The sequence below is a fragment of the Protopterus annectens genome, chromosome 3.part0, assembly GCF_019279795.1.
Source record: "Protopterus annectens isolate FY-2018-M chromosome 3.part0, PAN1.0, whole genome shotgun sequence".
Classification (NCBI taxonomy): domain Eukaryota; kingdom Metazoa; phylum Chordata; order Ceratodontiformes; family Protopteridae; genus Protopterus; species Protopterus annectens.
Genome location: NC_056731.1, coordinates 1,406,826,287 through 1,406,838,750, shown reverse-complemented (window position 1 = coordinate 1,406,838,750; position 12,464 = coordinate 1,406,826,287). Strand labels below are relative to the sequence as shown.

At 41.5% G+C, this 12,464-nt stretch overlaps 1 protein-coding gene across 2 annotated transcripts in view; it reads right to left on the bottom strand.

Annotated features, from left to right (window-relative positions):
• The window catches only part of CA8 (carbonic anhydrase 8), a 729,036-nt gene that overhangs the window by 222,855 nt on the left and 493,717 nt on the right, over positions 1-12,464 (bottom strand). The gene's annotated exons all lie outside the window — the stretch shown is intronic.

Sequence of the window (12,464 nt, the reverse complement as noted above, 5' to 3'; positions counted from 1 at the left end):
TTTGAATGTCTAGGATGGTTTACAGCGTAAGGTTTGCAATCTATAAACATTGATTACAGTGAGGATGGTGCTGTGATAGCAGGACTTCTGTGCTGGAACTTAACTTTCTTAGTTCTAGGAAGTTTAGGAAATTACTTTTTAACAACCTTTGTATATGTTGGATTAGTGGCTTCATGAAGACTGAAGAAATGAGGATCATGCTTTGTGGTCTTCACAGGTCATCCTTCTAAGAGACAGAGTTGACAACACCTTGTGAATATACATTGTTTACATACATACATACAAATATTTCAGGCATGGGCAATAATGCCCTTCTAGCCTACCAATAGACCAAAACAGTTATTCCCATAATCAGTGTCCACTTTGTTCTTAAAAATATCTAAACTAGTGCTTTCTTTAATGTAATTTGATAGTCTTTTCCATGCATCAGCTACTCTTTCAGATAACCAATTAGTACACTTTTCATTCCTATATAATCTTTTCCATATGTTGTCAAATGATTTTCTAGTATTTTTGATAACCCAAAACATTCCCAGAGGTAGCCGTCTCTAAATGCCCTCTATATCTGAATAAGGTCTCCTGTTAAATGTCTGTATGAGACACTGTACAAATTCAGACATTTTAGTTTTTCATAACTTACATTTTCACATCCATGGATGCTCTTGGTTTATTTCCATTGTAGTCTTTCCAATTTATTCCTACTAGTTTTCCTATAAGGTTTCTATATTGTCCTTCTATACTTGAATTTGGATCTAATGTAATTAGCAAACAATGATTTCATCATTTATGATTGTATAGTGTTTATAAATGTTTTCACACAACTATAGTTCTATAACTATCATTATTCAATTAGTTGATATGATCAGACAAAACTCCAAGTTTGATCTACTCATACACCCAGGTCTTTAAATGAAGCTATAGTTTCAATCACGGTGTGCTGTATTAAACATTCACCTTTCAGGCTATGTCTCCCAAACCTCATAAGCTTAGTTTTTGATGTATTTATTAGCATATTATTCTTTTGATAAGCACCCTGGCCTAAATGGTAGGGTTTCTTTAAGGCCGGACTTAAAATCAAGGAATTTATTTAAATGACTTGTTTTATTGTTTGAACACAATGATTTGTTGTGTTTAATTAGATATTGCTTGTCATTGGTTGTAATGTTTTTTTCTTTATATGTACTGTAATTGTTTTATTTCACCATGGTCTGAAGAAGCACCTTATGATATAAAAGCGCTTACCCGTTATCATTTACTATTAAAGTGTTTTTATCCATTTGATTTCTGCCGTATTTATTATTCTCTACCATGTTTCTGTTGCCATTACTTTTTGTGTATTATTCTCTTGTGCCCAAATGGTCAATTTAGTCAAGTTCTTCTGCAGAAATGCCCTATTTGTAACATATATAATCAATTTATCCATTTTTAAGTCATCTGCATACAGACTGCAGAACACCTTAGATGAAAAAGCTAGATCTGAAAGATACAACTTAAATAGGTATGAGCCTAGGACAGAGCACTATGGGGACACCCTAACTGTAACCTAGAATATCACCTGTCTAATTGTTGCATGATACTTGCCATGTCCTATTTGTAAATCATGCAGCTATCTATCTTATCAAGAGGGTATCACAATACCTAGTTGTTCTAATTTATTGATCACTGTTTTGTGGATGACACTCTCAAATGCTGAAGTTAAGTCTATATAAATTATATCACAACACATTTTTTTCCATTTACACCTCCTATTATACTATTATAGAACATCATGTTACAGGTGGTTATAGATCTATTCAATATATATGCATGCTGATGTATAGTCCCATGCTTTCCAGTTCTGACAATAATTTATCCAAAAATAATCTTCTCCATTATTTTTCTGCAACATGAAAGTAAACTTGTGGGTTTGTATGAATCTGTGTTTGTTCCACTCCCCCTTCCCATATAGATAGGATTAAAAAGTGCATATCTCCAATCTAGAGGAATCTCCCCATATTTAAATGACATAATCAATAACAGATATAATGGCACAGTAACTTCAAGTCAAAGTGTTGTCAGGTCATTATTACTAATTCCACCTCCTTCCTGTGGTTTGTTTTGGTCAGTTTTGTGTAGTTTTTTGTTCAATGTAATCTAATTTAATTTCAGTATCTCAGGTTAGTTACAAGGACAACTTATCACCCCCTTTGTGGAGCCAAACTGATTTGTAAAATATTTAACTTATCTATAATTTGCTGTGTCTGACGATACATTTTAGAATCTACACACATTTATCAATTTGTATACCTTTACTCCTACCAAATCTTGTGCATCTATAAAATGGTTTATTATGATGCTCAATATCTTTATATAAATTTCCTACAAATTATTCCTGATCTTGTCTTGCACTATGTTCAATTTGTCTGTCCAGATTGTTTATTTCTGCTTTCAAAGTTATAATTCAGCCTCTTTACCATTTTTATATTTTTTGTTACCTTAATGAAGTATCTTGTTTGAGTGAATATAGCCTCCTGACATTGCATGCCTAGATCCTGATGATAACCTTTTTTTTTCTTTTTTGATTTTTTTGCATTCAAACTATTTTTTCCAAAACTTACCACATTCCTTCTGCATTTCTTCCAGTGAACACATCACTTCAATTAGTTTTACATTCACTTCCATATAATCTGTTATTAATCTTCTATGCATTGGTTTAGATTTCAGTTTGGCAGAATTATTTAGCAACAATTTAACCTTTATAAGCTCATGATCACTAAACATTAACAGTGAAAAAAATTAAAATTTGACAGAAAGTATGAGTCATTTCCTTAGAAACACAATGTCTAGTATGTTTCATTTCCTAGTAGGCCTTTTCACAATAAGATTGTTGTTCCTGAACATACTTTGTAAATAATTTCCTTACTAATGTAGTTGAATCAATATTATTCCAGTCTTTTTCTGGTAAATTTGAGTCCCCAGCCACTATTATTCTTCTCTCCTGTGTTACATGCAAGAAATGTATGAATTATTCTTGGTCATCAGCATTTGACGCTGGTGGTCTATACACTCCAAAAATTGTTATATGTTCCAGGGTTGTCCTTATTCTCACTGTTGCACAGTCTACAGTATTAGGTATTATCACTGAACAATGTAATAATTGCAGGTCTCATAGTAATCTTTAATCATGTATCATAACACCTCAGCCTGATTTTGTGTTGGAATATCAATTACAGTAAAATAATTTATGCACTGACAGATCTAGTTTGCAGTCATTTTTCTTTAACCATGTTTCTCAAACAATAACAACATCGATCTTGTGAGAATGTAGCAAATGTTCCAATAAAAAAAATGTATTACTAATGGTCCTAGCATTAACAACAGAGATACAGCAAATTATGCTATCTGTGGACTGTTAAATTTTTGACATGGCAAAAATCCTGTCTTGTCTTTGTCAAATATTAGAATATATCTACTGCAAAAATTCTTTTCCCTGGTCTTCACAAGTATACACCACCCCATCTAAACACATGTGCAATCAAAATGAGGCTTGGATGCTCTAACACATTTCCATTTTTTAAAACAGACCATTTTTCATGTAGATATTTACACAAAAAAATCTTTTGATTCACAGTGACCTGACTCTCTTTTCTGTGTGTAATTTGTGAAAAATAAATCCTAACACCTGTACAATCTATGCTATATAAGAGGGTTGTAAGTTCCCTACTAACAGTCAGAGTGTCCTTGTAGATGAGATCATTTGTACTGACATGAATAAAAACAGATCCATACTTCCTTACATTAAGGCATTCTAAAGACGTTCTCACATCCTGTATTTTTTGCTCCTGACAAGCAAAGCACAATCCAATGCTCATTGTCGTATTTGCAAATATATCAGTTCCTTAAATAACTGAATCTCCATTTACAAGTATACAAATTCTGAGCATATCTGAAGACTCTCCAACTTCATGTCCTGTTCATCTCTTAATAATTAATTGTCTGTGAGAATTGGACAGCTCCTATGCTGCCAGGAATAGTCAGTACTACAAGAGCGGCTACAGAAAAGGCACAAGTTAGTGTCCCATACTGATGAGGTGAGATTATGCCTTACAATAATAGGTTCTTGTAAGCATTGTGTGACCTGAAAGGATAAGCATAGTGGTATTATCAGTAAAATTTCACAGTAGTGATAGTCGTTTCCTTTCTGCTAAAGTGGTTTCCTAGAGGACATAGCAAATCAAGGAGACAGTGAGAAGTACTGTAGTGGAGTCCATGGAACTAGAGAAACACTAAGGTTGAAAGAACAAAATAAGAGATACTTTAGGCCTGTATCCTATGTTTACTTTGAATCGCTTGCATCTATTGAGTGCACTGCTAACTTGGGGATACATGATCGGCAGCTCTGTGTAGCCCAGCAAAAATGGAACTCAGAGGTTCATACGTCCCAACAAATAAAACTGTAAGGAAAGCGAATCAGTCAATTAACAACAATATCACTTCTCTGGGGGCTTCTGCTTTTGCCTAGGACACAGACATGTTATTTCTCTCACAAACACAGTTAAAAAGCACAGCAGCAGCAGATCTTACAGATTGCACCTAATATTATAGTTAAAATAAATAATAAAAAGAAATCTTTCCCCTGGTGGTTAAGGGACTGACAGCTTAGTCGGTCTCATAAAAACTGTCACAGAAGCAGACCTTTAGTGTAGCTCTAGTGCATGTCTTCTGTATACTTCCACTTTTCCAGTCCTAAGTTAGCAGCACTTTATCTCAGCCTTGTCTGGTCTATTCTGTTTCACCTTTGACATTTCATGTTTTTTCCTACATGTAATGCCTTCCATGTTGCTGTCTTCTACTTCTTTTTTGCTATCTACCATGTTGTGACAGCTTTTAAGCGTTGCTGCCTCACAGCAAGAGGTTCTCCGGTTCGATCCTCGGCTGAGGTGCCTTCTGTGTGGAGTCTGCATATCCTCCCTGTGGTCACGTGGGTTTCCTCTGGGTGCTCCAGTTTCCTCCCACATCCCAAAGACATGCTGTAGGTGGATTGAATGCTCTAAATTGGCCCTAGGCATGAGTGCGTGCGTGCGTGTGTGTGCCTTCTGTGGAAGGTTGGGCGCCGGGCTGGCAATGTCATAAGCTGTCTCCCAAGTAATATACAGAACAGTTGCAATATATGTGCATATTTATATGTGTGCAGACCTGAATATCATGAACAGATTGCATTCTTAAATAACATGAATAAAGAATATACTGTTTTCTTGCTTTGATGTCATTTTTGTTCTCTGTGTTAGACTAACTGCATGTGATAAATGTGACTTCTGGCCTAATTAGTGGTTGCAAAAAGGTCTTACGACCAGCTCATTTATCCTGTTAACAAATAATTAATAATTAATAAGCAAATGAATTTCTACAAGAAAGATATATTTATGAAGCACTGCCCAATTTTCTGCATTTTATGGACTCCAGAGAAGATACATATGCCCCGACTTCAAAGTAATTAGGGACCCAACAGTCCTCAGCCTTGTATATCTCTATAAAACAAATGCCCACAAATGCCAGAATCAGGGCTTAAAGTTTTCACCAACAGATAAATAAAACTAGGAGAGAAATCCATTGCACACCATCTGCCATAACTCTGGATTAGACTCCTGCTGCAAATTAAGCAGTGTGATACATTATCTTTCTTCAAATGGGAAATGGATGATTGGATGGCTATTTATAACTTCACCCATGGCTTGACTGGCCTGGCCCTTCTTGACAGAAGGGTCATGGTCTGAGAATGGCTACTGGCAGGGTATTAACAGCATCAGTTCCTTTGTAATTTCTATGACCCTGTAATTTTAAAAAATAACATTTTGTCATATCTGTATACCTGAGTATATCCAACCTTATTTTCATTGGGCACCCCTCAATGGGTTCCATATCACTGTTGTTTTTTATCAGTCTGTTTCATCCCTCATGCCTGACAAAAAAAACAATCTCCTCCTGTAGGTTCTGAGATCATACAAGAGGCATCCAGAAGGGTGTTATCCAGGCATGTATGACAGGATTTTGCCCATCACCAACTGCTGCCAAGCATCTGGCACTCAGACTGCCCTCTACCCAATGATCTGATGGCCTGGTTTCACCCTGCAGCCTATGGTCTCCCAGAAATATAATTATACTCTAAATTACCCTGGGCTGGAGAACTACCTGATGCCCATGGCATGCTTTATCATGGAAAGGAAGGCATTTTTTTACATCAGTTAGCTTAACCATATGCAGCTTTGGCATGTACCACAGAAGCCAGAATGCAAAAAGGTAACCCAGTGATGTATGCACAATACTATGAATGTGGTGACTTCATCCTGCTGTGCTGCATACTGCATGATATTGTACCATGTGGCTCCCTACTGAAACATTGGCAGTCAAAATGCTGAGTGCTGAAAAGCCAAAAAAAGACAGAAAAGATGGAAGAAAAGTGAATTTCAAAAATCACTCTTCTCCTTTAAACTTCTTGTGGTGAGGCCAGCCGCCTTGCACCCCTACTCCCATGTCTAACTTATACATACAAAATCTAAGATCACCTTACTGTGGAGAAAAGGGAATATTCCAAGAAAGTCCATTCTTTCGGTCATTCAGTCTCCATGTTTCAGGACTCACTCTAGCAGGCCCTGACATATCAAACATTTTACATACCATGCATATAACATGCCACTTCCTGCTGCCGCAACAAGCCACATCCTCTGCTAATAGTCACTGCAGCAGTGACTGGTCATTCACAAGTTTTAGAAAATATATTTTGATCATAATCAGAGCTTTATACATCTACATCACCAAGCTAGTATTGTCCCATGTCAGTGTTGCTCTTACTGTATGTTTTTTCATAAGAAACTATTCGTTAAGAATGCATAAACAGTCTGGATCAAGTTTTAAATATTCTAAAACTATCCACAAAGAAGAAATTGAATGAAATATGTACTTTATGTTTTCTGTCACAGACCCTTTGTTTGTTCTGTGACCTTTTGCCACATGGTACTCCATGAAGCTATATTTCTGTTATTCATAGTCCCTTTATAGCAAATCCATGTAGACAAAGCATATGACAAATTGAAGTCCTCCATCTTGGAGATATTGCATTTTATTTTGCAAACTTCGCCCCTGACTTAGAAATAATGGGTCAATTACTGTGACATCAGCATGCAGTGAACTACAGACTGTTTAGGTTTGCTTAGCATATAGATCATATTTTAAAATGTGTTATTTTCTTTTTATGATTGACAGTAATATATATCATGTTTGCATATCCTGCTAAGTTAATTTATGATCAAATGAAAAATGATTTACAGTTTATGTTGACATATTGCTAAATATCTCTCTTGCTGCTAAACAGCAATGAGGAAAAGCATACAGCAAGGCAGAAGTGATGCTTTATTTTTTAACCTATGTAAGAACAGCAATGACAGGGCACAGAGTGGGGTGCCCATTGAAAACAAGCCAGGATGTCCTTTGATATGCAGGTACACCATGATATTCCCCGGGATTCATGAACCTTGCGCCAGGCGCCCGCATAGCGTTGGCGTTATAACGCCAAATATGGCTGCTGAGCGATTCAGGTATGAATGAATTCCACGTGCACTACCGGCGTGCGCCGGACCGTCCCCGCCCCCCGGCGTAGGTATGCAAAACACACTGTGTGCGGTATTGCACCATGCAAATGAGGGCAATAGCGATCCACGAAGTGGCGCAGGCGTAAGCGTAAGAACGCGGAAATGTAAACCAAAAAGCGGTTTACATTTACCCAAACATACCGGAGGAGTAACGGAAGGCTGTCAAAGTCAGGTATCATATAGGTGCAATATGCCAATGTGGAAAGGCACCGAGAATGTCCAAAGAAAATATGCACAAAATGTAAAAATGAGATAAATGGGACGTACGTAGAAAGAACAGCAGACCCGCGGGATGTGTGCACAGAAGTTGTAAAGCAATGAAATAATATGATAATGTTCGAAAAGAGCATTAGAACACAAATCAGCTGCACAGCCACCACACACCATAGTATGTATGTAAAGCTGCAACCCCAGCGCAATGGTTGTCAAGGAGTGGAGGCGGTGTCCGGCGCCGTAACCAGGTATTAGTAGTCAATTCCATGCAAATGAGGCAGATAATAGTGAATCGCAAAAGCGGCCAGCGTAAGGATGGTGCAAGCGGCGTAGCGGTACTACACCGATGAGTGGCCTACACTAGATACATGTCAACCACACAGTGGTGTGCCACCGTAGGAGGAAGGATATTGGAGGACAGCAAATCTGGGCTGTACAATGCACATCACAACATCATGACTGGCGTGTTAGGAAATAGATGCGCTGACAGTACAGAATGCGCGTACAAATGCATGTGCACGAGGATGACTACGTTCCCGAAACCAGTCATGTGACGGCCTCACCGTCAACAACCAGGGATATAGGAAGGTAATGCGGAGAATACGAGGAAATGCGGAAGCAGTGTAAATGTATCCGTAACGAGCAATTAACACCAATCAATGCAGGAAGGGCAACGCCGTCAGCTGATAAGTCTGCATGCAGACTCCTGCAGAACGGGAAAGGGAGGCATTTGAGAGCAAAGATAATAGGGGATGTAGTAGAAATGCAAAGATCAAAGAACCGAAATAGCACAGCCAAGTACAGAGGTAGCATAACTGCGGCTGCAGATAAAATGCATCATATGCCATGTGCCTGCAGGATGCAGTAATGTAAGATGCCAGGCGAAGGCAATGCAGGCAACTGTAATGTAACACTACAGGCAGTACCGTTGCAGCTGCAAGCGTAAAACCACGGAAATAATCCATGGATAGGGACGCACAGACACACCCAATGACCTCACCGGGTATACAGCACAACAGTAATAAATGTGAATCCCACAACACACAGCGCGATTTCCCAAACGCCGCACCGTAGGGTGTAAACAGACGGGAACTTTTAACATGTATATGCTGGGTGCCGCCGTGGCCGTGATGCATAGGTATGTGGCAGAGACAGACGGAGTTGCGGAGGGTGGTGCCGACAACAACCGTAGGCCTCACAGGAGAAGGAGAGTGTTCAGACCAAGGGTGACCTACCAGGGGCTGCGAGACCTGGAGATAGTAGAGCGCTACAGGGTGGACAGGGACACGTTACAGCAAATAGTGGAGCTGTGCCGGCCGCCTGAGAACAAGAGACAACAGAGGGAGCCCATCCCAGTGGACACAAAGGTATGTGTGAGCTTGCGAATACTGGCTACAGGTACCTTTCAAAGGCCCACCGGGGACATAATGGGCATCTCACAGGCATCAGCATCCAGGGTACTACACCAGTTCCTGGATGCCATGTTACCACATGCCCATGAGCACATAAAGTTCCCCACATCTCAGGAGGAGTTGGCTAGCAATATGCGCCGCTTCCACCGTGTGGCACAATACCGGAGGTCCTGGGTGCGATAGACTGTACGCACATAGAAATCAAGTCACCACCTGGGGAGCAGGGTAGACGCTACATAAACCGCAAGGGATACCCCTCCATCAATTGCCAGGTCGTGTGCAATGCGCAGGGCATTATCATGGATGTGTGTGCCGGCAGCCCTGGAAGCTACCACGACTCCCATATCTGGCATGCCTCACAGCTGTACCAGGTATTCGCCAGTGGGGACATCACACAAGGTCACCTTGTGGGGGATGCTGGCTACGCACTGGAGCCGTGGTTGATGACACCCATCAGAAATGCACACACACACATGCAAGAACGCCATAATGAGGCACACGCACAAACGAGAATAATCATAGAGCGTGTGTTCGGGATGTTGAAATCACGGTTCCAGTGCTTGGATACATCCGGTGGAGCCTTGCAGTACTCGCCAGGCACAAGTGCCCACATATTCATAGTATGTTGTATGCTACACAATATGATTCTGCGGAAACAGCTGCTGCAGGGACATAATGCCGGAGGGCCACCAAGTCCGCCACAACTGCCAGGGCAAGCACAGGCACAGGGCGTGCGGCGCCACGGACACCCTGAGCCAGCCCCAGTAGGTAGACAGAGGCGTACCCAATATGCCTACGCCCTGGCAAAGAGGGCATAGCACATACTCTGACAGTGTAGGCCCCATGGACTGACACCTCCTGACCTGCACACACAGTAAAATGGACGCCACACAAACATGTCCGCCCGTAATGTGTACCGTATGTGCGGACGTATATGTGACTCCAACAAAGGCACCGCCAAACACTGCACACCCAATAGCCAGCAGAGCATGGAACGCCAACACGTCAACGCACGCCGGTTCAACAGCACACGGCGTAGCCATATGCTGCCACTATCGCCGCAAGTCGACCACACATGCGCATGTGCATACACAGATACGGAAATACATATCAGTACACATGTAGAAATATATGTACGCATACACAGATAGAAAGTACAACAGGGTAATATGGAACCCAGGGATGCAAGTTCACAGATAAGTAAGGCGAAATCACCACATATTAAACATAGTGACCGACAACCCGATCATCCTGGAGGGTGGGCAGGGCAGGTAACGCCAGCCATGGAAATGTTAACCTGCATCAATACATATCCGCGTGTCGGGATGGTCACCAGTCCACGGTACAGTAACGGGATATGTGTAGGGTCACCACCTGTCCCACGTTGTGAGGACAGTCCACCTTTGGGCAGTTGTGTCCTGCAAAACATTGACAAAATGGCAAATGTCCTGAGATTGTAGGACAAAACCATTTCCCATAATTACTGTATTAGTTGCACAAAACAGTTATATTGTAGAAGAAACATCTAAATATGATAATAAACAGAATAAGCAACTGTAATGCTACATCGCCGTATTCCGTCAAAAAGTGAATCGCTGTCCTTTGTACTGGCCGTGGGTGTGTGTTGGCATGCAAAATCAGACGTTTCTACTAAAATTTCCCACATTGGCCATTTGAAAAGGTGGCAACCCTACATATGCGTGTCATATCCATAGGACATGAGTGCGGAGATACACGCCACCGGCGATGCGCCAACGTAGGTATTGTGTTCAACCGTCGGTCGAAGCGGAAAGCATACCAGTGAAGTGTACGACATTATAAGGAACGTACCTCATTCGGGTGTAAAACAGTTCATGTTCCTCGCAGTACCTACAAGTTCCACATTGAAAATGTCTCTCAAACATCCATTGTTAGGAATGTATATAAATGACATCCTGGTAAATAGAATGTACTCATAGTAAGTCAGTAAAGGTTCTTCACTGTAAGTAAATCAGCATATCATAATCAACCTATGACCTACTTAGCTGAAGTTGTCACTATGCCATTACTATGTGTTCCACATTATGCCCATGTGTTTCACATTACTACTGTGTGTGTTCCCCACTCCGGAAATAGAAGGTTGACAGCCATGGCGGCAATATGTGTATGTGTGAGGTGAGGTTGTCGTGTGTTCCGCTGTGTGTGTGTAATGTGTGTGCCAGTGTAAACTGTGTATGAAGGTGACATGTCACAGGCGGAGTGTAATAACAGGCGTAGGCATACAGTACAGGAACCATAGGCGTATGTACAGCAGTACCCACAAAGTAGTACTGGCATCTCCTCAGTGGCTATGCACGTGGCGACGTAAAATGATGCAAAGCGCAAATGTCCCAAAGTGTACCACAGGGCCATAGCAAACCGGAGATGCAAAGGACGCATGTACAAACCACGACCGTAGGTATGGCGGCCATAACGTAGACTCCACACGGTCTGTTGGCAACGCGTTACACAGCATCAGGCAAGAACGGCGAAAATACGAATGTGCCATCCCGGCACCGATCGTGAACACTTACGGTCCGGTAAATACCGCGGTGTGTTCCACGACCGTGACGTAAGCAAGCGGCACACGAATAGGAGGCTACGGGTAGCATACAGTCCGCCCCAAGTATAGGACCACAATCACCGTAACTATCAGCGACAAAGTGCCAATGGATGGTAGGCACGGACGGACATGCGCAGATATATAACCGATGTGAAGGCGGAATACGTGCAGGAAGCACACATGCAGGCGATACCGACAGCAGACGACATCAACAAAACAAACATTCCCGGAACAACAGACAGGTAACCCGCAGCTCCCCAAGCAGGGATGGAGCACACACACAAGCATATCTGGTATGTGTAAATGCAAGACTCACACCCGTAACCGTCACCCACATCCGCAGATATACCCCATTGCACATATCAAAGGGATAACAGCTAAAACCGTAGCAAACACATACAGGCAGTGAATGACAGCGGCATACCCACAACAAGCTCATGGGGAACACTAGCAGCGGCTGATGCATCCATGCATTCGCTATGTACAGGAAAATAACAGCCATGTAACACATTTGAATGCACAACGCCATCGACAGACGCCGCCAGGACACGGGGACCCACATGTCGAACACAATACCATACCCAACACACACAATCCACGGCTAACACCACAGCGAAATGTACCCGACACCAC